Source organism: Rhinatrema bivittatum, chromosome 1 (assembly GCF_901001135.1).
Source record: "Rhinatrema bivittatum chromosome 1, aRhiBiv1.1, whole genome shotgun sequence".
Taxonomy (NCBI): domain Eukaryota; kingdom Metazoa; phylum Chordata; class Amphibia; order Gymnophiona; family Rhinatrematidae; genus Rhinatrema; species Rhinatrema bivittatum.
In genome coordinates this window covers 141933489-141957400 of record NC_042615.1, presented here as the reverse complement: position 1 = coordinate 141957400, position 23912 = coordinate 141933489, and the positions used below count along the sequence as shown (strand labels likewise).

Here is a 23912-nt window from a genome sequence, read left to right as displayed (position 1 = left end):
GCTAATAATCCTTGTGACACAGATAGCATATATGTATACACGCAAAGAAATACCCTAGTGTCCTTTCACCGTCTCCCTGCTAAAGTTTCCTTCCAGCCCAAGCCAGGTGCTAGTTTCTGTATAGTTAAAACATTGTTAGATTTCTAAAGAGTCTGAGGAAGAGATTTTCCCTTTCCTTTTGACCATCCTCCTCATTCCCTTCTTATTCATGACTTCTCATCTGCCACAATCCTGTCTCCTAAGGAACCATATGTAGTTATTTAGAAAGTCACAGAGAAGTGTGGGACATCCACTGACAGATGGATTAGTGCCATTACAGCTTGATCTGCATAAACAAAAAGTCTGTTGTGGAAATTACCGCAGCTGTTCGCTCGCCATTCAACTGCAAGGATCAATGCTGTGTACTGTATACCCAATTTTGTTTGAGTTAGGAAATCTAATTTAACAGAGTCAGGGGAGGGGGGGGGGGGAAATGTATCCCACCTCCTCTTCCACCCTAGAAATAAAATGACTGCTCCTCCTCTTCCCGCCCAACAGAGTAATATGGGGTAATATTATAGGGTCCTATCATTAGAGGTTTTTGCTTTGATTTAATCAGGGCATATTGTTTAGGTTTCTGCTCTTATTTTCCTTGTCACCATACTTAGAATATTTCACTCACTAGTGAAGTACATACAAAATAATAGCTTATTATATAATATTATGTTTTTTAATCTTAATTTTTGACTTTTTTAAAATTATGCTTATACAAAGAGGATTGGTCCAATGGCAATATTGTGTAGAAGTCGCAGGTTTAATTTCCAGGTCAGGTTTCTTCTATCTGGGCTGGCCAGGGCCTGGGGGATAAGAACATAAATTGCCATACTGGGTCAGACCAAGGGTCCATCAAGCCCAGCATCCTAACAGTGGCCAAACCAGGCCATAAGAACCTGGCAATTACCCAAACACCAAGAAGATCCCATGCAACTGATGCAATTAATAGCAGTGGCTATTCCCTAAGTAAACGATTAATAGCAGTTAATGGACTTCTTCTCCAAGAACTTATCCAAACCTTTTTTGAACCCAGCTACACTAACTGCACTAACCACATCCTCTGGCTACAGAGGCAGTGTTTATGACCCCAGTGGCAAGAGGGGCAGTCTCAGCCATTTCTCAATAAGGACTTCTACTCATGGTGCATACTTACTGGGCCTGTACGTAGCCCCTCACCACAGACCGTCACCGCAATGGTAGAGCTAGGTGGGGATTATAAAATAGGGGAGAAAACCCAGATTTTGCAAATGGAAGGTCATGATGCTGTACACCAATAAAGGCTGGTTATGATTAAGATATTAGCTAAACATGTAGGAGAAGACTGCTGCCTACCTACTCCCCACACCAAAGTATTACAAAAAAAATCTTGAAAGACTTTGGCTTTCCAGTCTCTTGTGAGATATTTGTCTAGGAACATTACAATTCTGCAGATTAGAAATAAAGATCACTCTTGTAGACAGAGATCAGAATTAGAGATTAGAAGATTCTTCTCCTACAATATTCTTCTGGGGTACTGTCTCAACTTGAATGGGGATGATGTTACACTGTACAGGCTGACCTGATGGCTCTGGTAGTAAGTGCTGCACTCTGCCATGAGAAAGATCCCCAGTTCGATCCATGGGTTGGCCAAGGCTGGGGATGGGAGGGAGTCCTGCTATTGCTTAAGGCTGATACCTAGTCACTGGATTAAGGGCTCATGACTGCAAGATGACAGAAGGAGGGGATTATAAAATAGGAGGAAAATAATCCCCAAGTAGATGCAAATGAGGGCTCATGGAACTGGCTCTGACGAAACACGAAGTAAAAAGTAGCTATACACTATAGAAAAGAGAAGAGGAGTAGTTCCTGTGAAGCCAGAAAAAGTGATCAACAAATGAGAAAGAGAAAAGGTCAACAGAAGAAAACTCTGATACACATGTAGAAAACGTTGTGGCTTTCTACGAACAGGAATAGTCCAATTTTATAGAGGAAACAGGTACAGCAGTAGTATGAGATGTAGCTCTCCTATGTGGGAGTCTTAGATGGTGAGTTCTCAGTCTGCCACAAACTTACAGGCCGATACAGTAAGGAGCGGTAGGAAGAGGTGCGTTATGGCCGGGCGCACCCGCGTTTGCCGCACGCACAGTTCGGATCACCTACCACTCGATACTGTATTTAAATAGCTTGCAAATGCAAGCCGCGTCCGTGAAGCGTTAGGCCCGTGCAATCCATTTTACTGTATAGAGCGCTATACAGCGCCTATACAGTATCCTGGGTGCGCTGGTACCTGTCATTTCAAATGACGTTTGAAATGACAGGTACCAGGGGGGATTGCGAGTCCTCTCCCCCCCCCTCCCGAAGCAAGGCAGCGCGAAAATTAAAACAAAAGTGAATAAAGTGTAATAAGAGTAATAAAAGTAAACTTACTGCATGTGAATTTTCTTTGAACAGTCCTCTCTCTCTCTCCTCCTGAGGCGCGTACTGCGGCTCCCGGCTCCCCGCCTCCCAGGGGCAGCCGGCGGCGAAAGCATATGGGCGGGCAGGCGAAAGCGGCGGGAGAAAGTGTACGGGCGAAAGTGAATGAATGCACGCCCATACGCGGCGGGAGCTGGCGGGCATGCATTCATTCACTCACCTTCGCCGGCGGGCGTGCATTCATCCAGGCGGAGGGAGCCGGCGGGCGTACATTCATCCAGGCGGAGGGAGCCGGCGGGCGTGCCCAAATTGCACACACAGGCGTGCATTCATTCACCTTTGCCAGCGGGGGCAGGGGAGCCAAAGCGGCTTCCAGCAGCCCCTGCCGGCGAAGGTGAATGAATGCAATTTGGGCGCTCAAGGCAGTGCATTAGCGAACGCCGACGTCACACGCCGTGACGCCAAACGTCGTGATGTCACGCCTTGAGCGACCAAATTGCACGCACAGGCGTGCATTCATTCACCTTCGCCGGCGGGGGCTGCTGGAAGCCGCTTTCGCCGCCGGCTCCCTCCACCTGGATGAATGCATGCCCGCCGGCTCCCGCCACGTATGGGCGTGCATTCATTCACTTTTGCCCGTATGCTTTCGCCCGCACGCTTTCGCCCACCGCTTTTGCCGCCGGCTGCCCCCGGGAGGCAGGGGAGCCGCAGTGCGCGCCTCGGGAGGAGGGGAGAGAGGACTGTTCAAAGAAAATTCACATGCAGTAAGTTTACTTTTATTACACTTTATTTACTTTTGTTTTAATGACATGTCGATTTTCGCCCTGCGCCCTGCTTCGGGAGGGGGGGATTTTGGCCGGAGCCTGCCTATTGCTGTCGCACCACACTAACGCCAGGGTAAGGGTCCCGGGGGGTGAGGGGGTCGTTTGCCCATGAAATTTCGTCTCTCTGACCTGACGCTCCACACTAACGCAGGGGTAAGGGTAGGCGGTAAGTTATCAGGTTAAACGCGCGGCAAAACTACAGGTTAAAAAGGAGATAATCAGGGCGCACATTACTGTATGGGAAGGAATAGCTAATCGGAGCGTTTACATCTCATATACATGCTGCGGGCGGAAGGGGTTACCGGTTGATTTAAAGAAGCGGTAAGGATGAGTTTAAAGGGGTAGTGAATCGCGGGTTGGACTTGCACGGCCAAACTGTGAGTTAGAAGCGGATTAGAAGCAGGGTAACCGCGGCCACGCTTTACTGTATCGGCCTGTTAAGTTATAGAATCCTTAATTCACCCTCCCAGGGGCAGCTTATTCCTTTTGCTGTTCCCTTTTTGGTTTATTTTCTATGGAAGGCCCTGGGGTCTTGGGGATTGAGACTCAGGTAAAAAAAAAAAAAAAGGAGATAGGGTACCTATTTTTCCATGGTTTTTGGAAACCTCTCTCTTGTGAGGAGGAAGTTTTTCGCCCTTTCCTGCCTCGTGTTTAGGTTTTCGCTTTTTCTTAAAACATTATCTTTTGAATTCTACTCACGTACCCTAGGGCCCAGGGACTCAATTTTCTACCATCAGGAGGAAGTGGTGTCTCTCACAGAGAGAGAACCTCGGGTCCATCCGTGTTCTCTTGGAGGACTGAATCTACATTCATTCCCAGAGAGGAGAAAGTGAAGTAAGAAGACCAGAGGCACAATTCAGGTGTACCCACAACCATTTCAATGAGATCCTTAAGAAAGGGGAGGCGCATAAAAATACCACCACATATGAACGTAAAGGTCGAAGAGAATACTGAGTAATAAAAATAAAGGTATGAACATGGGACTTTTCACATTAACACCTTTAAATTGGAAGGAAATATAAATATTACCCCAGTATTGGACTAGAGTAAGAACAAAGTTCTTAACTGAAATTGATTTTAAAAACTGGTGTTAACCTCAGATTTAATTTACTGGAAGTGTAAGGTCATACATTTATTGGATAGCTAAGTGTAAATTTGGACTTGCAAGTACTGAGAATTTGTAAGGAATTCTTTCATCAATTGCCATAATTGATCAGTAAAGTTTAAGCTGGAAACCAAATCAGCTTTTAATGTGAGCATTAGTGCTGTCTACAATGGACTTTAATGCTTGAGTAATAGTGGTTTTCACTACTGAACAACACACAGGTCACAAAAGGGTAATGCTCCCCCATCAGGGAATTCTGGACACTCAGACCACATTAACATTATACCTAATATTATGTTTTAGGTGTGCTTCCTGGGGCCCTAGTATGGGATTTTAGCCCAGGGGATACACAAGGCACCGCTTAAACAAAACAAAATCAAGCTCAAATCTAGTACACTTACCATCTGGTTTAAAGGTCTGAAAAGACACTTTACAATTAGCAATTTTAGAGCAAGTTAAAGGTAGGGGAAAGTTACAGCTGGAAGTCACTACATTGTGCTAAGTACACAGACCGAGTTTTCTACAAAAGAGTTCTCCATCAACAGGAACATAAGGAAATTACACCTGCAAATTAATGCATACATTCTACTGCTTTTGCTTTCCCTTCTTTGGTTGTGATTTCACCTTGTTTAGCAGGTTTATTTCTTCAGTCACAAAGGCATCTATACACCTGAGGTTAAACAGATAAATGGGGAGACTTGGATCATCACCAGTTTCCACAGCAGGATCAAGGGGTTTAAAACGTATCAGGCAGAAAGAGACATGAGAGAAAAGTTTGGAAATGGATTGGTAGAGGTGAGGGTCAGTAAAAACGTACTACTAACATCAAACCTCTCGGAACGTTTCGCTTATTTTCTTTTAAAGATTTTAAGTTTCCCTTTCACAGGCTTCTTATAGTAGCTTCTCAAAAATCATTCAATCAAATGACAGGCTGTATTGAAATGTGCTGTCAATTTTAGTTTCAGTGAGTCAGGAAAATATTTTAAGCAACTACTTTACATGCTTCTTTCTTCCCTGAGGCAGAGCGCAACGTCACTAAAAGGGTTTGAGGTTCCTGCAGGACCCTTGAAGCAGAGAACCAGAAAAGTACAAGAGATGAAAAAGTACACAGATCAAAGAGAGGAGCAAGAATGCATCAAAGGTTTTCATTTATTTATTTAGATTTATATTCTGCTTTTTGCACTTTTTTCAGCGCTTCAAAGTGGATTACATTCAGGTACTGTAGGTATTTCCCTATCCCCAGAGGGCTTACAATTTAAGTTATATTTAAGATTGTCATCCAAATTAGAATATGGTATACGGTTTTTTAAACAAAAAAAGTGATTATGAAAAACTATAAAATAAGGTCACTTCTGAAGGGACCTATATGACTTCAAAAATTCAAGTATATCATTGGCTACACAGAAACATGATGGCAGAAAAAGAACATATGGCCTATAAAGTCTGCCCATCCACACAACTGCTCGACTCTATGATCCCTACCTCTACCTCAGAGATCCCCTGTGCTTGCCTCATGCTTTCTTGAATTCAGATCCTGTCCTTGTCTCCACTATTTCCACTCGGATGCATCCATCACCCTTTCTATAAAGACATACGTCCTACACCTATTTACCTTCATCCCATGATCCCTCGTTCCAGAGTCTCCTTTCCACTGAAAGAGACCCGCCTCCTGTGCATTAATACCTCTAGGGTGTACACATTCCGATCTTTAAGTCTATCTCCATATGCTTTATAACAAAGACCACTAACCATTTTAGTAGCCACCCTCTGGACCAACTCCATTTGCTTTTCATCCTTTCAAAGGTGCGGTCTCCAGAACTGTACACAGTATTCCAAACGAGGTCTCACCAGGGAATTACACAGGGCAATATCACTTCCTTTTTTCTGCTAACCAATCCTCTCCCTATGCACTTAAGCATCTTTCTGGCTTTTGCAGACACCTTCAGAGCTGTAGTGAGACCTATGGCCAAGTGAAAAAGTGCACTTCACACAACTCTACTTTGTGAGTTATAAATGACAAGAACATTAACTTCCAGTGTCAAAGGACATTCCTTCCCCATTCTCCTCGAGAGAATCAATGCAGTTACACTAGCCACACAGCTCTATCTATAGCCTCGCCCCACTTTCAAGGATCCATGTCCCATCCCTTCTCCTGGAGATCTGCAGCCCCAGTAACTCAGTGCTGGCTATCTCTGCCCAGCCTCCTCTTCTTTCCCCATCCAAGTAGTTGCATCTCCCTCTCTTGGTCTCCTACGACACCTTCTACCAGCATCCCTTTTCATCTCTTCCTCCTGCTTGGCACTCCCGTCTCTTTTTCTCACCCCTTCCCAGTATCCGACTGCCCTCCCAATGGACCACCCAGTGTCAGCTCTCTGCAACCCCCCCCCCCCCCCAACAGCCAGCACCAGTATCTTCCTCTTTCCTATCCAGTATCCCCTCTCTGTCCCCCATTCCCCTTCAAGCCAGCACTATCCCTCTCTCTTCCTCCTCCATCCCTTCACGCCTCTCTCCCGCCCCCCCCCCCCCCAGCCACCAAGGGACACCACCAACACCCCTCTCTGTCCCCCCTGTGGCTCACCACCAGCATCCCCCTCTGTGTCCTTCCTCTCCCTCCCAGTGTTCCTCTCTCTGCTCCCCCTTTCACGGCCAGCACCAGTATCTCCATCTCTTGCCCCCTCAGGCCAGAATCAGAATGCCCCTCTCTATTCCTCTCCATGCCATTATCCACACCCTCTCTCATTTCCTCTCCCTACCAGTGTCTCCCTCTCTGTCCCCCCCCCCCCCCAACACACCCAGCTAGCACCACTATTTCATTCTCCCTCCCCCTTCACCAGCCTATCTGTCCATCTTCTCCTCTGCCCCTACCAGGACACCATCAATATCCTTTTCTATTCCTGCCATAATCCATCACCAACTCGTTCCTACCCAGTGCAGGTGGCTCCTGCTGCCTTGCTCTCAGAGACTTGCATCCCTCCCTCTGAGACAGCTGCAGTGGGTCTCCTCTCCCTCAGTTAAAAGCAACTGACAGCTAGTCCTCCAAGCTCCATACATACTCTTAGTCCTCCTCTTAGTAGTGCTGGGCTGGCCTCCTTCTCCAGCAATAGCTGCCTTTCCTGTCTACATACAATTCCCGTTTGCAGCAGGCACTGAATCTGCATAACTGCATCTGTACAAGTATTACACTGATGTCCTGAGAGAGAAAGAGAGGAAGAATACCTACAGTACTTGAATGTAATCTGTTTTGAAGTGCTAAAAAGCAGAATTTAAATTAAAAACAGTAAATGAAAGAAATAAATGAAAAGGGTGAAGGGAATTCTCTGAAGCAGAGGATCATGGGATTTGTGGCAGTTACTGCATTGTATTAGATGCCTCATTCTGCACGGTCGATCACCACAGCATGGCCAGCACCCTTCAGGTACAGGTTCCTATGGCTGTGGCCATATTATCCTTAGGCTAGCTAAGGCACTGGTCGCCATATCCACCTGTTTGGCCACCTTAAAATCATCAGATAAGATCACCCCCAGCCCTTTTTCATGCATAGAATTTTACTCCCTGGACTGCAAAGACAGACTGACCCCTCTGAATGGGCAAGCTTTGAAAGAATACTTTGCATGTGAAATAAGTATTGTTCCTCAGATGACTGTGCATGCTGCCATTAGACTGGATTATGTAGTCCCTTAATACTTTGACTAGCATAGAGTGTACAAAGAAATACTGTGACATAATTTAAGCATACTTAAGAACATACAGACATAATAAATTGCCATACTGGGTCAGACCAAGGGTCCATCAAGCCCAGCATCCTGCTTCCAACAGTGGCCAATCCAGGTCATAAGAATCTGGCAAGTACCCAAACAATAAGTAGATCCCATGCTACTGATGCCAGTAATAGCAGTGGCTATTCCCTAAGTCAACTTGATTAATAGCAGTTAATGGACTTCTCCTCCAAGAACTTATCCAAATCTTTTTTTACACCTAGCTATACTAAATGAAGTAACCACATCCACTGGCAACAAATTCCAGAGCTTAATTGTGCAATGAGTGAAAAACAATTTTCTCCAATTAGTTTTAAATTTGCTACTTGCTAACTTCATGGAATGCCCCCTAGTATTATCCAAAAGAGTAAATGACCGATTCTCATTTACCCGTTCTAGACCTCTCATGATCTTAAAGACCTCTATCATATCCCCCTCAGCCATCTCTTCTCTAAGCTGAACAGCCCTAACCTCTTTAGCCTTTCTCAAAAGGGAGCTGTTCCATCCCCTTTATCATTTTGGTTGCCCTTCTCTGTACCTTCTTCAGTGCAACTACATCTTTTTTGAGATGCGGTGACCAGAATTGTACACTCAAGGTGCGGTCTCACTATGGAGTGATACGGAGGCAATATGACATTTTCCATTTTATTCACCATTCCCTTCCTAATAATTCCTAACAATCTGCTTTTTTGATTGCTGCAGTGCACTGAGCCGACGATTTCAATGTATTAACAACTATGACGCCTAGATCTTTGTCCTGGGTGGTAGCTTCTAATATTCAACCTAACACTGTGTAATTATAGCATGGGTTATTTTAACCTATATGCATCACCTTGCACTTGTCCACATTAAATTTCATTTGCCATTTGGTTGTCCAGTCTTCCAGTTTCGCAAGGTCCTCCTGTAACTTATCACAATCTGCTTGTGATTTAACTACTGTGAATAATTTTGTATCATCTGCAAATCTGATTACCTCACTCGTCATATTCCTTTCCAGATCATTTATAAATATATTGAAAAGTAAGGGTCCCATTACAGATCCCTGAGGCACTCCACTGTTTACACTTTTGCACTGAGAAAATTGACCATTTAATGCTACTCTCTGTTTCCTTCTTTTAACCAGTTTGTAATCCACGAAAGGACATCGCCTCCTATCCCATGACATTTAAATTTCTTAGAAGCCTCTCATGAGGGACTTTGTCAAATGCCTTCTGAAAATCCAAATACACATCTACCTATTCATCTTTATCCACATATTTGTTAACCCCTTCAAAAAAATGAAGCAGATTTGTGAGGCAAGACTTGCCTTGGGTAAATCTATCTAAATGTTTTGTGATTTTATTCTTTATAATGGTGTCCACGATTCTTCCCGGCACTGAAGTCAGGCTCACTGGTCTATAGTTTCCCGGATCACCCTGGACCCCTTTTTAAATATCGGGGTTACATTGGCCATCTTCCAATCTTCAGGTACATCGGATGATTTTAATGATAGGTTACAAATTTTTACTAATAGGACTGAAATTTCATTTTTTAGTTCTTTCAGAACCCTGGGGTCCAGGTGATTTACTACTCTTCAGTTTATCAATCAGGCCTACCACATCTTCCAGGTTCACAGTGATTTGGTTCAGTTGATATGAATCATCACCCATGAAAACCTTCTCCAGAATGGATATCTCTCCAATATCCTGTTCAATAAACACTGAAGTAAAAAAAATAATTTAATCTTTCCGCGATGGCCTTATCTTCTCTAAATGCCCCTTTAATCCCTTGATCATCCAACGGTCCAACTGACTCCCTTGCAGGCTTTCTGCTTCGGACATATTTTAAAAAGTTTTTATTGTGAGTTTTTGCTCTATGGCTAACTTCTTTTCAAATCTCTTAGCCTGTCTTATGAATGTCTTACATGTAACTTGCCAATGCTTATGTTTTATCCTATTTTCTTCTGATGGATCCTTCTTCCAATTTTTGAATGAAGATCCTTTGGCTATAATAGCCTCTTTCACCTCATCTTTTAAACATGTGGTAATCGTTTGGCCTTCCTTCCACCTTTCTTAATGCACTGAATACATCTGGTCTGTGCTTCTAGGATGGTATTATTTTAACAATGTCCACATCTGTTGCACACTTTTTACCTTTGTAGCTGCACCTTTCAGTTTTTTCTATTTTTCTCATTTTGTCAGTTTCCCTTTTGAAAATTTAGTGCTAGAGTCGTGGATTTACATACTGTCCCCCTTCCAGTCATTAATTCAAAGTTGATCATATTATGATCACTATTGCCAAGTGGTCCCACCACCTTACCTCTCTCACCAAATCCTGCACTCCACTGAGAACTAGATCTAAAATTGCTCCCTCTGTTATCGGCTCCTGTATAAATTGCTCCATAAAACTGTCTTTTATTCCATCCAGGAATTTTATCTCTCTAGCATGTCCTGATGTTTTACTTACCAAGTCAATATTGGGGTAATTGAAATCTCTCATTATTACTGCACTACTAGTTTGGTTAGCTTCCCTAATTTCTCTTAGCATTTCACTGTCTGTTTCACAATTTTGGCCTGGTGGACAGTAGTTTACTCCTATCACTATTCTCTTCCCCAACACACAAGGGATTTCTACCCATAAAGATTCGATTGTATATTCAGTTTCATGCAGGATCTTTATCTTGTTGTACTCTATGCCATCCTGGACATAAAGTGCCACCCTGCCACCAAGATGCTCCTCTCTGTCATTGCGATATAATTTGTACTCCAGTATAGCATTATCCCATTGGTTATCCTCTTTCCACCATTTCTCTGAGATGCAAATTAAGTCTATGTCATCATTCACTGCTATACACTCTAATTCTCCCATCTTACTTATTAGACTTCTGTCATTAGCATACAAACATTTCAAAGTGAGTTTTTTGTTTGCATTTACATTCTGCTTTTCAGTTGACAGGGATAAATTGGAATCGTTTTGCTCAGGTGAGTTTTTAATTATAGGCATCTGGTCTATTTTTCTTATTATTGGAATCTTTCTGTTGGAATGCCCTAATTCTAATGCTTCATTAGTATCCTTTGAAGATACCTCCCTCCGAGCCATGCGCTGCTGATCGACTATTGGCTTTCCCTTTTGTTCTAATTTAAAAGCTGCTCTCTCTCCTTTTTAAAAGTTAGTGCCTGCAACCTAGTTCCACCCTTGTTAAGGTGGAGCCCATTCATTTGGAAAAGACTCGCCCTTCCCCAAAAGGTTCCCAGTTCCTTACAAAATTAAATCCCTCTTCCCTGCACCATCGTCTCATCCATTCATTGAGACTCGGAGCTCTGCCTGCCTCTGGGGACCTGCGCGTGGAACAGGGAGCATTTCAAAGGAGGTTCTGGATTTCAGCTTTCTACCTAAGAGCCTAAATTTGGCTTCTAGAAACTCCATCCCAAATTTTCCTATGTCGTTGGTGCCCACATGTACCATGTCAGCCACTGTCTAAAATCCTATCTAGGTGACACGTGAGGTCCCGCCACCTTAGCACCAGGTAGGCATGTTACCAGGCAATCCTCACGCCCACCATCCACCCAGCTAATGATCGAATCACCAACTATGATGGCCGACCTAATCCTTCCCTTCTTGGCAGAAGCCCTGGGAGACACATCTTCGGTGTGAGAGGACAATGCACCACTTGGAGAGCAGGTCCTTGCTACAGGATCATTTCCTGCTGAACCAGGTTGAGACCTTCCTCCTCCAAGGCAGCACCAGGGATGCCAGACTAGAGTTGGGACTTGGCTACTACGTCCTTGAAGGTCTCATCTATATACCTCTCTGTCTGCCTCAGCTCCTCCAGGTCTGCCCCTCTAGCCTCCAGAGATCGGATTCGTTCTCTGAGAGACAGGAGCTCTTTGCATCAGATGCACACATACAACGTCTCACCGGCGGGTAAAATATACATGTGACATGATGCAAAACACTTGGAGGCCTCCCTCTTGCTGTTGGACTGCTGCCTTCATCTTAAATTTGTTCAGCTTCTAGTTAAGTTTTAGGTTGCTATGGGTGTAGGATTGTGCATGATTAGGGACCTTTAAATGTATTAGCATATTCACTGTATGTTTGTCTTATTAGATAGCCCCTGCTCAGTAGAACTTAAGGTCTTTTGGTATGTTTGTACAGCGCTGCGTATTTCGTGTAGACCTATAGAAATGCTAAGTAGTAGTAGTGGTGCTAGATATTCAGCTCTACTTTCCAGTAAATGGGGATCTTTCCATCGTGCTGTAACAGGATCTCTAGCATTTTTATACTTATTATATACTTAATAACTGGATGTGCTCAAATAATTTGAAATTGAATAAAAGAAAAACCGAGGCAATGTGTTTCTCAAAGGATTGTGAGTTTCTTGCTAATCATAACATCATTTCTATTTCTTTGTTGGGGAGTACAGTCTACTTCCAAAATACAGTTTGTAATTTGGGCTTTATTTTTGATGCAAGACTTTCATTTAAACCTCACATTCAGCAGGTTCTTAGAGTAAGCTATTATAGCTTCATATGCTTAGACACTTAAACATATTTTAGATCATGCAGATTTCTGATCCATTGTTCAAGCCTTTGTGATAAAGATATTATATTATTGTAACTCGCTATACTCTGAGCTATCAGCCTCTTCTACTGGAGCCCTCCATGTTTTACTAAACTTGGCTGACCATTTGGTATCGGGAGGGCATCGATCATTGGTTACCCAATAAGCAGAGGGTGGATTTTAAAATTGTTATTAGTTTTTAAAGTCTTGAAATTAAGAGGGCACCTTATCTTAAAAACTCGTTAAAACTGTATCAGTTGGCTCGAGCCTTTTGTTTCTCTGATATATTTTTACTTGAAATCCCATTTGTTAAGATTGCTTGGCTTAAAGAAACATGGAATCAAGCATTTTATGTAAGGGATTACGTATTATGGAGTGCCTTACCAGATGACTTGAGAAAAATTGATTTAGTCACTTTCCAGAAGTAGCTGAAAGCCACAAGATTTACATCTGTTTTTTTATCAGGCCCATAATGGTGCAGAAATGATGTTAATAGCTTGGATGTTATATTATTTAATGGTTTGTTTTTCATTGTTTTATATTTTATTTTTTGTTATACAAGTTATTTTACGTTGTATTAATACTTTTACTTATATTGGGATCCGCTTAGCACAGGATGTCTTGTATTTACGGAATATAAATATTTTTAATAAATAAATAGTTTACTGAAATTTGGTACTTTATTTTTTTATTAAGTTGGCATTATTTGTTTTGCAGCTTTTATTTATTTGTTTTGCATTTGTGTTTGTATTCTTTTACTGATTTCTGATGCTTGCATTGTATTTTCTATTATACACTGAAACTTGCTCAGATTGCTTCTGCAATTGGGCAAGAAATAAATAAAATAAACTAGAAACATTGGATCAGTATTTTTGGAGAACTGGACCACCAAAAAGAAATTCCCATTGCTTTCTATGGGAAACAGTAGCAGCAGAATGTTGACCAGTGCTCCATTCCAAAAGCCCCCACTCCTCACTCTTCCAGCACATTGGCACAGAGCAAAACCGGCAGACAGAGACAGGGAACAACAACAGAACTAGGTGGCAAAGGATGGCACCAAAAGATGCCATTAAAGTAACTTCCCCACACTTCCAAAGTTACACACACCCTCAAGCACCCCATCCCCCAAAGCCACCTCACACACACATTATTCCTATGCACACGATACCCCTCTCTTCCTCAGAGACTGTTGAAGAATGGCACCAAAAAGGTGCCTTCCAAGTCATTCCCCCCCTCGCTTTTCAATTCACAGCCCATCCCCACCCCCCTTTACACACAAAGATGTGAAGGCCCAGAAAAAAAAAAAAGGGAAAATTTAGGGGGAAAACCCCAATTTTTTCCATTTTTCTCCTTGAGGCCAGAAGTACAAAATTGGAAATTTTGAAAAAACTGAAATACGTTCTCTTTTAGAATGATGCATGAAATGCTTTTCAATACAGGGAGGCCATCCACCATCACCAGGCACCCTGCAACATATCTCCACCGCCATGAGAAAAAAAAAGAAAAGAAAATACCAGCAGGAAATGAGAAGGGAAGAGCGATGAGAGAGCCCCAATCGGGAGACCCGCCCCCCCCTCCCCGACGTCATCGAAGGCAACGACGGACAGTTAAACAGCGCCTTACCACCAGGCGCCGTGCATCGCGCGACAAAGGGGCATTCCCCTTTGTGCACCCCTTCATGCAATCGGTAGTGCTAGTTCTAGTTAATCTTTGTAAAAGGATGTCTCTCGTTGTTAACAGTCATATTAATATGCTTGTAATCTTCCCATGTTTGTAAACTGTTATAATGGCTTTATAATGAAGCCGAATGACGGTATATAAAACCTGATAAATAAATAAAATGAAATAAATATTATCTCTATCTGCTCATTATTTTATTTAGTTATTTTTATTTACATAATATTTGATTACTTGCCCTTAATCTTCTCACATCAGAGCAAGGTACAATATTAAAATAATGCTTAAAATTCATAATTATGTACAATCCAAAACCAATAGTTCATTGCTCATCCATCTACCCTTAACCTATCTCCAGGCCCACCTAATGGTAAGACGTAAATAGCCACGATTTAGCCAATTCCCTAAACATCATATAACTTAAGTCAGTTCTAACTTGCAATGGAAGTTCATTCTAGAGCATAGGTCCATAATAACTAAAGGTTATGTTGCGAGTACATCAGTCTTACATCCCTTAAATCTGGGAGCCCCATAGTGCCTGAACAGGCTCATAGATTTATTTATTTTTTTTTTTTTTTACTGATGATTAGTAAGTCAGGAGTTTGGTAGGGGCCAACAAAGAAAATATTTGTAAGCATTGTAGTTTACTTCTGGCTGTGTTGAAAAGCAATTAATCAATAAGACTGGCTGACGGAAAACCTAGGAACGTGACATCAGAAAAAGATCATTTGGCCTATCAAGTCTGCCAATATGCACTAACTAGTCAGCTCTATAATTCCTACCACTCTCTCAGAGATTTTTGTACTTCTCCCATGCTTTCTTGAATTCAGATACTATCCTTGTCTTCACAGGGAGGCTGTTCCATGCATCCACCACTCTCTCTATAAAGAAATATTTCCTTAGATTATTCATGAGTATACCTTCTTTCACTCTCTTAATATGAGCCCTTATTCAAGAGCCCCCTTTCCATTCAAAATACCCATCTCGTGTTCATTGATATCTTGGAGGTATTTAAATATCTCTATCATATCTCCTCTGTCATGCCTTTCCTCTAGGGCAAGGTTCTCAATGCAGACCTTGGAACACACTCAGCCATTCTGGTTTTCAAGGTATCCACAGTGAATATGTGTCAGAGACATTTGTGCGTACCGCCTCCATTGTATGCATATCTCTCACACATATTCACTGTGGGTATCCTGAAAACTTGACTGGCTAGGTGTGACCTGAGGACTGAGTTAAGAACCCCTGCTCTAGGGCCGTTTTTCCCAACTAGTGTGTCACGGCGCACTGAAGTGCCTTTAATTCTGATCAGGTGTGTCACGGGAATGTCACCATTGCCTAATGCTCATATTCAGGCCTGCACTTGGGCTCTGCTCTTGGCACCCTCACAGCAACAAGAAACAGTAGCAGTGGCTCTTAAACTTATAAGAGCTCCTTTCTGAGAACATGCTACTTTATCCTAGCTAAAGCATAAGCCCCAGCATGTGGTAATTAATGGGCAGCATGCAGGGCATGAATAGTTGGGCCCTTCTTTGTGCTACATATATTGCATACAGCACCTCCTCATCTTCCCTGTCTTTTGAGTCCTTCCAGCCTCTGTGTCATCCCCAGGCTGAGTGAAATGGTGAGAGCATGCACTGAGCACTGGATGTGATTCACTTTGATTATTGGGAGCAGCAGCAGTGAAAGAGCTCTGGCAGCTACTTGCAGCAGCCAAAGTAAATAAGTGAGTTGGCTGCCCACGCCACACTGGCTACTCCCTTCTCCTGCATTTATATTTAGAGGGAGCTGGTCCATCATGACAGGTTCATGTATGTCTTTGTTCCCTCTCTCCCTTTGTTTCAAAATTTGAAAGAGAGACTGCTGGGGCTTTCAATGCTTTCCTCTCTTCTTTTAGCCATATGAGTCCTCTTTATGTCAGCACTGCCTGATCCATGGAGTTTGGTGTACCACACATTTTTGTTAATGTAATGTAGGTGTGCCTTGGGTGTGACAAGGTTGGGAAACACTGCTCTAGAGTATGCATGCTTACATCTTTAATTCTGCTTCCATTTGCTTTAATATGAAGACCACTGACCATTTTAGTAGCCACCTTTTAGACTGACTCCTTCCATTTTATATCTTTTTGAAGGTGCAGTTTCCAGAACTGTATACAATATTCCAAATGAGATCTCACCAGGGGCAATATCACTACCTTTATTTCTGCTGCCCATTTCTTTCCCTATGCACAAACATATTTTTAGGCTTTTGCCGTCATTGTTGCGATCCTGCCCGCGAGGAGCGCGAGCAGGCTCTCACCTTCATGCGGCCAGTCGGGCCGCTGACGCTGCTGCCTCCGCGGCAGTCCTGCTGCGGTACCCGGGTCCCTCCCGGGCTGCCTCCTACTCTACACAGCGAGGCCTACCTGCCGCGAGCTCTCCCTCGCGGTCAGGCCCCCCGCTGCTGCTGCTGGGCCTCCCCGACGTCTCTCAGCCTTCCCGGGGTCCTCGGCCGGCAGGGAGGGCGTCCCTGCCGGTGCCCGCGCTGCAGTCTGGGTCCTCGCCCAGCAGGGAGCTGTCCCTGCCGGTGCCTGCAGCCCTTGGTTCGCCCTGCAGCCAGCTTACCTCACTCCTGCTTCAGTCTTTGCGGCTGGGGGCCGCTAGCAGCCTGCCACCTCTCCAGCTTCAGGGCAGGGCTGCTCCGCTGCCTGCTTGTCTTCCCTGGATTCTCCACGTGGCTGGGAGGACGCCACCAGCTTCCAGCTTGCCTCTCCAGTTTCCTAGGGCGCGGGCGCGTGCCTCTCTACTCCTCTTCTAGGGCCAGCCAGGTGTGGCCCCTGCTGGCTCCTCCCTGGGCGTTGTCATCATCAGCCCTACTAAAGGGCCCAGCTTCCAGTCTAACGTTGCCTTCGCAAGGAGTTGGTCACTCCTGAGATCCTCGTTCCAGGAGCTGCCTTGAGTTCCAGCCTTCTGCAAGGTCCAGTGTTACTCGTTCTCTGTTGGAGCTCCTCGTCTCGTCTGATGTTTACCTGCTGTTCCAGTCCTGATGGCTGCTTGATGTACCAGCCCTGATGTTTGCCTGTTCCTGTTCTTGGCCTGTCTTCCACTCCGATCCCGTGTTCCAGTCCAGTTGATGCCTTGCCTTTGGCTGCCGGTGTGCAGCATACTCTGCTTCAGGCTGCCGGTGTGCAGCAATCCCTGCTTCAGGCTGCCGGTGTGCAGCAAACCCTGCTATAGACTGCCTGTAGTGCAGCTACCTGCCTTACCCTGTTCCTGAATCTCCTAAAAGCTAGAACCTCGTTCCTGTTCTTCAAGATGTCCTGATGCCTTGCGGCAAGCCATGTCGTGGTCCGTGACCAGCCCCATGGGCGGGCTGAGTAGGGCGCTTCGTGATGCAAGCCTTGCACCTCGTTCCTGAATCTGTGAGAAAGCCTTACCCTGTTCCTGAATCTCCTGAAAGCTAGCACCTCGTTCCTGTTCTTCAAGATGTCCTGATGCCTTGCGGCAAGCCATGTTGTGGTCCGTGACCAGCCCCATGGGCGGGCTGAGTAGGGCGCTTCGTGATGCAAGCCTTGCACCTCGTTCCTGAATCTGTGAGAAAGCCTTACCCTGTTCCTGAATCTCCTGAAAGCTAGCACCTCGTTCCTGTTCTTCAAGATGTCCTGGTGCCTCGCGGCAAGCCATGTCGTGGTCCGTGACCAGCCCCATGGGCGGGCTGAGTAGGGCACTTCGTGATGCAAGCCATGCACCTCGTTCCTGAATCTGTGAGAAACCCTTACCCTATTCCTGAACTCTCTGAAAGCCTGGTATCCTGCGGCAACCTCTGTCGTGGTCTGTGACCAGCCCCACGGCGGGCTGTGTAGGGCGCTCCATGTTGCCAGTCTCATACCTCGCCCTAGAGTCTCCTGTATGCATCATACCTCGTTCCTGACTCCACGTCTTCACCTTCAACACCTTGCTTCTGAGTCTACGTCAGTACATCCAGTACCTTGCTTCTGAGTCTACGTCAGTACGTCCAGTACCTTGTCTCTGAGTCCACGTCTGCACTTCCAGTAACTTGCTTCTGAGTCCACGTCTGCACTTCCAGTACCTTGCTTCTGAGTCTACGTCAGCACGTCCAGTATCTTGTCTCTGAGTCCACGTCTGCACTTCCAGTACCTTGCTTCTGAGTCTACATCAGCACGTCCAGTACCTTGTCTTTGAGTCTACGTTTGCACTTCCAGTACCTTGTTTCTGAGTCTACATCAGCACGTCCAGTACCTTGTCTCTGAGTCCTCGTCTACATTTCCAGTACCTTGCTTCTGAGTCTACGTCAGCACGTCCAGTACCTTGTCTTTGAGTCTACGTTTGCACTTCCAGTACCTTGTTTCTGAGTCTTCGTCAACACGTCCAGTACCTTGTCTCTGAGTCTACGTCTGCACTTCCAGTATCTCGTTTCTGAGTCTCGTCTGCATCCATGTTCCAGTCCTCGCTGCCCTGGCCTCCATCCGGCCTGCTGCTTCATGCCGTACCCTGCGGCAGGTCCGAAAGGGCTGGGAACGGTCGGAGGACTGTTCACAAGACCAACATAGCGTTGTTGGGTCTTCTGAAGCGTGCAGGCCCGGAGGAGGGCCTGTCTTCCAGTCTTCACTCGAGCTTGCTTCCATCCAGCCCATGCTCGGGCATGCCACGCCTCCTGCGGCACCTCTTCAGACTCTCTGGCGTCGAGCCGCGGCCCAAGGGCACACACCTCTCCCAGGAGTGGGATTGCTCTCCGAGCGCTCCGCAACAGTCATATTATACATCTGTTTGTCCACATCATCAGGAATTATCACCCCCAGATCCCCTATAATGTACTATTCCCTTAGGGGCAGATTTTTAAAAAGTACGCGTGCGTGCACGTACTTTTGTTTGCACACCCGGAGCAAACAAGGGTATGCCGGATTTTAATAGATACGCGCATAGCCGCGCGTATCTTTTAAAATCCGGGGTCGGCAAGCGCAAGGCTGCGCTAAATCGGCAGCCTGCACGCGCCGAGCCGTGCAGCCTGCCTCTGTTCCCTCCGCCTCCCCCCACCTTACCCACCCCCCGGCCCTAACTAATTCCCCCCCTACCTTTATTCCAAAAGTTACGCCTGCCCGGTGCGCCATGTTCCGGTCCGGGGGCTGGTCCTGAGGCCGCAGCAACGCCCCGGGCCGGAACCACACCCGCAGCCCCGCCCCCGGCATGCCCCCGATGATGCACCGGCCACAACATGCCCCCCAACACGCCCCCCCAGGAAAGCTCCGGTACTTACGCCCGTCCCGGGGCTTTGCACGCGCCGGCAGCCTATGCAACATAGGCTCGGCGCGTGCAGAGGGAGCTTGGGGCAGGTTTGCGTGAACCCCTTTGAAAATCTGCCCCTTAGGTTTTTGCAGCCCAAATGCATGGCTGCATTTTTAGCATTAAATCTTAGTTGCCAGAATCTAGATCAAGCAGCTAGATCCCTTCTCATGGTTTCCAATCCATACCTTCCTGACTGTCTACTCTGTGACAGAATTTATAATCTTTAAAAAGATAAAATTTTCTTAATAATGCTTCTGTTCTATCACTTAGTAAATGTTTAAAAGAACTGAGCCAAGTACTGAGAGGAACTGCATTTACCCTTTGTTGCCTCCCACTCAACCAGTTTTTAGTCCAGTCAGTCACTTTAGGGCCCCATACCAAGGGCCCTCAGATTATTAATAAATAGCCTAAGTGGAACCATGTCAAAGGCCTTACTAAAATCCAAGTACACTATATCTAGTGCTCCAGATCCATTTCTGTGGTTTCCCAATCAATGAAATTGATCAGAAGTCTGATATGACTTACTTCTGGTAAACCCATGCAACCTCAGATTTTGCAATCCACTAGATTCTAGAAATTGCACTATACTCACCCCTGAGGTCAAACTAATTGGCCTATAGGTACCAGCTTCTTTCTTACGTCCCCCTTTTGTGAAGAGGAATCATGTCTCGAGTCCTTCAGAACTACTACTACACTGAAATTTAGGAAAAAGATCAAAGAACAGTACGCAGCAATATTAACCAGCAGTTAAATACATACAGGTAGATTTTCTAAGGTGGGCACGCTTCCTGGTGCGTCGATTTTATAACATGTACCCGCCGACGCACGTATGTTATAAAATCATTGGGCCACGCACACATGCGTGCCGGATTTTGTAATCCACACACACAAGGGGGGGGGTAGACTTTGGCAATTTCTCACGGCAAAGCATCGTGGCCTTCCCCAATTCCCTATCCCCTACCCTAACCTCCCCCCTTCCACTTCCCCTCTCCTCCCCGCCCCTATCCCTATCCTGTCTACCCGGTTTTTTGTTTTTTTTGTTTTTTTATATTTTGCTCCTCAACAGGAGCAGTAGCGACTTACACGTGACAGCAGAGTGTCAGCGCGCGCTTCCCTGACACAGCGGCAATTGAACGCTGTACCAGCGCCTAAAGCCCCGCCCCTTTTCTTTAGCCTGGCACCTCTGTACATAACAGGAGTTACGTGTGCACCTGGGCCCCTTCTAAAATGCGCGTGTTGGGTGCACCTGGATTTTATGAGCTCGATGGATTAAAAATGTACCTGTTGATGCATTGCAGCACAAGGAATCCAGGTTTTGGTGAGGCCTAGGTCCACCATGAAGGTGGTGTGCTCAGACCTGGAACATAATGTGCCTGATACTTCACTTTCGATGCATATCCAGCATGGCTCTCTGCTTCAACGGCAGGGGAGAAGAAATACAACCAATAAGGGCTGAATAACATAGTCTGAGTAAAACAAGCATGGGTGTAGCTTGCTTATTTCGGCGGTTACTACCCCTACTACCCCTAACTAATCAAGCTAGATATTTCACTTGGATGCAGCTCCATCACTGCTTTCTACATTAATGGTGGGGGTGGAAGGGAAATAGAACCAAGAGCTAAGAGAAACAGATAAGTATGAGAGAAAAAAGTGTGTGAAGCTTGCTGGGCAGACTGGATGGGCCGTTTGGTCTTCTTCTGCCGTCATTTCTATGTTTCTATAGGGAAAATGACTGCTGCTACATACACATATAACCCTGTTCTCTTGTCCTCACCAACGGGCTGATTCAGTACGGTCTGAGCGCACTGTTAACTCGCCATTGGACGCGCGTTTTCCCTTACCCCTTATTCAGTAAGAGGCCGAAAACGCGTGTCCAATGCCCCGAACCTAATAGCGCCCGCAACATGCAAATGCATGTTGCGGGCGCTATTAGGTATTCCCGTGCGATTCAGAAAACAAAATGTACAGCCAAGCCACACATTTTGCTTTCAGAAATTAGCGCCTACCCAAAGGTAGGCGCTAATTTCTTCGGGCACCAGGAAAGTGCACAGAAAAGCAGTAAAAACTGATTTTCTGTGCACCCTCCGATTTAATATCATGGCGATATTAAGTCGGAGGTCCCGAAACTTTCCAAAAGTAAAATTAAAAAAAAAAAATGTGAAGTCGGCCCGCGGCTCGCGGGTCGAAAACCGGATACTCAATTTTGCCGGCGTCCGGTTTCCGAGCCCGTGGCTGTCACCGGGCTCGAGAACCGACGCCGGCAAAATTGAGTGTCGGCTGACAAACCCACTGACAGCCGCCGCTCCGGTCCAAAAGGAGGCACTAGGGACGCGCTAGTGCCCTAGCGTCTCCTTTTACCTGGTTTTACCGCCGGGTATAATTAGCATACTGAATCGCGCGCACAGGAGAGTGGCCTGTGCGCGCACCGCGGACTTTACTGAATCGGCCCATATGATGGGGAGCACTGGATGCTGTTCCATTCCAGAGCAGGGAGGCTTAACTTCTTAGCCATTCAGGTATGCTTGTTGGGACCCACAAAAAACTTCACAAACAGAATATGTGTTTCAAATAAAATCTTTATTGTAAGAAAATGTATTTAATGGAGATAATTTTGCATGCAATGCATTTACATGGTGAAGAATCTATAGAGATCCATACTGAATGATGCGGCAATTGTATATAACCACATAAAGCTACCTGGGTAATGTTAGCACAGTGATTTCTCCTACTAAACCTCTGGATACATTTATCTGGATGAATATGGGGGCTACCTGGATAAACTGAGGCCATGCCCCAGAATGCTCCCCCTCCGCCATCTCTCTTTTTATATGGCTAAATTTTACTCAGGAAAAAAAGTTACCCACATAAAATCGTGGCAGGGATCCTCAGTCCACTGCGGCAGCTCAACAGTATAATTTCAACAAGGGTTACAAATTCTAAAGCAAAATCCTGTGGCACATTTTCATCCAGTTCTAGATTACTTAAAAGGCACATCATCAATATTTGAATACAAATGATTCAATGTAAATATTTCCTTAAAAACTATTTCCAATCTTTGCTGTGCATGTCTGGTTAATTTAATTTCTTTTTGATTTCTATCTCTATTTCAATTCTTTCTCCCACTTTTTAAAAGTTTACTTCCTTTATCTTTTTCTCACATCTCATTCTACAACTTCTCTCCCTTCTCGGTATTGGGACCGGTCCTGTTCAATATCTTTGTGAGCGACATTGCGGACGGGATAGAAGGTAAGGTTTGTCTTTTTGCGGATGACACTAAGATCTGTAACAGAGTGGACACGCCGGAAGGAGTGGAGAGAATGAGATGGGATTTAAAGAAGCTGGAAGAGTGGTCAAAGTATGGCAGCTGAGATTCAATGCCAAGAAGTGCAAAGTCATGCATATGGGGAGTGGAAATCCAAATGAACTGTATTCGATGGGGGGAGAAAGGCTGATGTGCACGGAGCAGGAGAGAGACCTTGGGGTGATAATGTCTATCTGAAGTCGGCAAAACAATGTGACAAGGCGATAGCTAAAGCCAGAAGAATGCTGGGCTGCATAGAGAGAGGAATATCGAGTAGGAAAAGTGAAGTGATTATCCCCTTGTACAGCTCCTTGGTGAGGCCTCACCTGGAGTACTGTGTTCAGTTCTGGAGACCTATCTCCGAAAAGACAGAGACAAGATGGAGGCGCCCAAGGGAAGGGTGACCAAAAAGGTAGAAGGTCTACATCGAATGACTTATGAGGAGAGATTGAAGAATTTAAATATGCTCACCCTGGAGGAAAGGAGGAGCAGAGGTGATATGATACAGTCTTTCAGATACTTGAAAGGTTTTAATGATCCAAAGACAATGACAAACCTTTTCCGTCGGAAAAAAATCAGCAGAACCAGGGGTCACGATTTGAAACTCCAGGGAGGAAGACTCAGAACTAATGTCAGGAAGTATTTCTTCACAGAGAGGGTGGTGGATGCTTGGAATGCCCTTCCGGAGGAAGTGGTGAAGACCAGAACTGTGAAGGACTTCAAAGGGGCGTGGGATAAACACTGTGGATCCATAAAGTCTAGCTGACGTGAATGAATGTGGAAAAAAGGATTTGCATTCACAAAAAAGCAGGGAGTAGCTTGCTTGTTACGGCGGTTACTACCCCAAACCAAATAAGCCTGATACTTCACTTTCAATGCATATCCAGCATAGCTCTCTGCTTCAACGGCAAGGGAGAAAGACTGATACTTTACGCATATCCAGCATAGCTCTCTGCTTTAACGGCAGGGGAGAAAAACTGATACTTTAAGCATATCCAGCAT

General features: G+C 45.2%; 1 protein-coding gene across 2 annotated transcripts in view; it reads right to left on the bottom strand.

The window, feature by feature from the left end:
* SCFD2 (sec1 family domain containing 2) overlaps positions 1–23912 on the bottom strand; it is a 641446-nt gene that overhangs the window by 295724 nt on the left and 321810 nt on the right. The gene's annotated exons all lie outside the window — the stretch shown is intronic.